Here is a 2,500-nt window from a genome sequence, read left to right on the forward strand (position 1 = left end):
TTGACTGCGGAGTCTAACAGGGTGATGGCGGTGAGTGGGGCTGTATTCTTCCTGAAGTCCACAACCATCTCAACTGTCCTTAGAGCATTTAGCTCTAAGTTGTTCTGGCTACACCAGGTCACCAGGTTGTCAGCTTCCCACCTATAGTCAGACTCATCCCCACCAGAGATCAGCCCAATGAGGGTGGTGTCGTCCGACAAACTTCAAGAGTTTGACGGACAGATGATTGGAGGCGCAGCTGTTGGTATACAGGGAGAAGAGCAGTGGGCAAAGGACGCAGCCCTGAGGAGTTCCCGTGCTGATGGACCTGGAGTCAGAGACTTCTGTTCCCGGCTTAACGCACTGCTTCCTGTCAGAGAGGAAGTCTGTGATCCACCTGCAGGTGGAGTAGGGCACGTTCAGCTGGAAGAGCTTGTCCTGAAGCAGGGCAGGGATGATGGTGTTGAAGGCAGAGCTGAAGTCCACAAACAGGATCCTGGCGTAGGATGCTGGGGCGTCCACATGCTGTAGGGTGAAGTGGAGGGCCATGTTAACTGCGTCGTCCACAGACCTGTTGGCTCTGTAGGCAAACTGAAGGGGGTCCAGGAGAGGGTCTGTGATGGCTTTGAGGTGTGCCAGGAGCAGGCGCTCAAAAGACTTCATTACCACAGATGTAAGGGCGACCGGTCTGTAATCATTTAGTCCTGTTGGCCTTAGCTTTTTGGGCACAGCGATGATGGTGGAGGACTTGAGACAGGCTGGTACATGGCATGTCTCCAGGGAGGTGTTAAAGATGTTGGTGAACACCGGAGACAGCTGGCCAGCGCAGTGCCTGAGGGTGGCTGGAGAGACAGAGTCCGGCCCGGCTGCTTTGCGTGGATTCTGCCTCTTGAAAAGCCCATTAACTTCTCCCTCCTGAAAGGAGAGAGTCGTTTCTGTAGTATGGGTGGGGGATGGGGCCTCTTGGGTGGGAAGGGGTGGTTCAGGACAGTCCAATTGTCTTTCAAATCTACGGTAGAACTCGTTCAGGTCGTTGGCTAGGCGGGAGTCGTTAGTGGTGTGGGGCGCTCTGGGTTTGTAGTTGGTGATGTGCCTGAGCCCTTTGGCAGACAGAAGCAGCGTCGTTAGTAGAGAACTGGTGTTTTAGTGTCTCTGAGTACAGTCGTTTAGCCTCTCTCACCGCTTTGCTAAACCTGTTCTTCGACTCCTTGAATCTGTCTCTATCCCCACTCCTAAACGCTTCCTCCTTCTCCAACCTCAACCTTTTGAGCTTTGCTGAGAACCAGGGCTTGTTGTTGTTAAAGTTCACCCTGGTACGTGTTGGGATACAGCAGTCCTCACAGAAGCTGATGTACACAGCCTCTGTGAGTTCATCCAGACTATTGGTAGCAGTCGTGAACATATCCCAGTCAGTACAGTCTAAGCACGCCCGCAAATCTTCCACAGCCTCACTGGTCCACTGTTTAGATGTCCTCACAGCAGGTTTACAGAGTTTTAGTTGCTGCCTGTATGCACGAATCAGGTGGACCAAGGGAGTTCTGTGCGAGCCGAACAGCCCCGTGACCCACAAGAGAAACATCCCCGCCAAATTCGAGCGTTTGACGGGGTCTATCCGTGAAAAAATATTCACGTTTTTGAGTGCACATGCATTTCTGCTGCAAATGCCTCTGGAAGTTTCATGCCGTTCGTATGCCAATTGTGGCAACACGAAAATGACCCGTTTTCCCATTCCGAGGGATTTCTGTGCGACCCTAACAGCCCCGTGAGCCACAAGAGACACATCCCCGCCAATTTCTAGCGTTTCACGGGGTCTATCCGTGAAAAATATAGACGTTTTTGAGTGCACATGCATTTCTGCTGCAGATGCCTCTGGAAGTTTCATGCCGTTCGTACGCAATGTGGCAACACGAAAATGACCCCTTTTCCCATTCCGAGGGATTTCTGTGCGACCCTAACTAACAGCGCCCGTGAGCCACAAGAGAGACATCCCCGCCAATTTATAGCGTTTCACGGGGTCTATCCGTGAAAAATATAGACGTTTTTGAGTGCACATGCATTCCTGCTGCAAATGCCTCTGGAAGTTTCATGCCGTTCCTATGCAATGTGGCCACACAAAAATGACCCGTTTTCCCATTCCGAGGCATTTCTGTGCGACCCTAACAGCCCCGTGAGCCACAAGAGAGACATCCCCGCCAACTTCTAGCGTTTGACGGGGTCTATGCGTGAAAAATATTAAAATTTTTGAGTGCACGTGCCTTTCTGCTGCAAATGCCTCTGGAAGTTTCATGGCGTTCCTATGCAATGTGGCAACACGAAAATGACCCCTTTTCCCATTCCGAGGGAGTTCTGTGCCACCCTAACAGCCCCGTGAGCCACAAGAGACACATCCCCGCCAATTTCTAGCGTTTCACGGGGTCTATCCGTGAAACATATAGAAGTTTTTGAGTGCACATGCATTCCTGCTGCAAATGCCTCTGGAAGTTTCATGCGGTTCGTACGCAATGTGGCAACACGAAAATGA

This window comes from Petromyzon marinus, unplaced genomic scaffold, assembly GCF_048934315.1.
Source record: "Petromyzon marinus isolate PM22_M1 ecotype Great Lakes invasive population unplaced genomic scaffold, UKy_Petmar_22M1.pri1.0 PM_G_Scaffold_164, whole genome shotgun sequence".
NCBI classification, from domain to species: domain Eukaryota; kingdom Metazoa; phylum Chordata; class Hyperoartia; order Petromyzontiformes; family Petromyzontidae; genus Petromyzon; species Petromyzon marinus.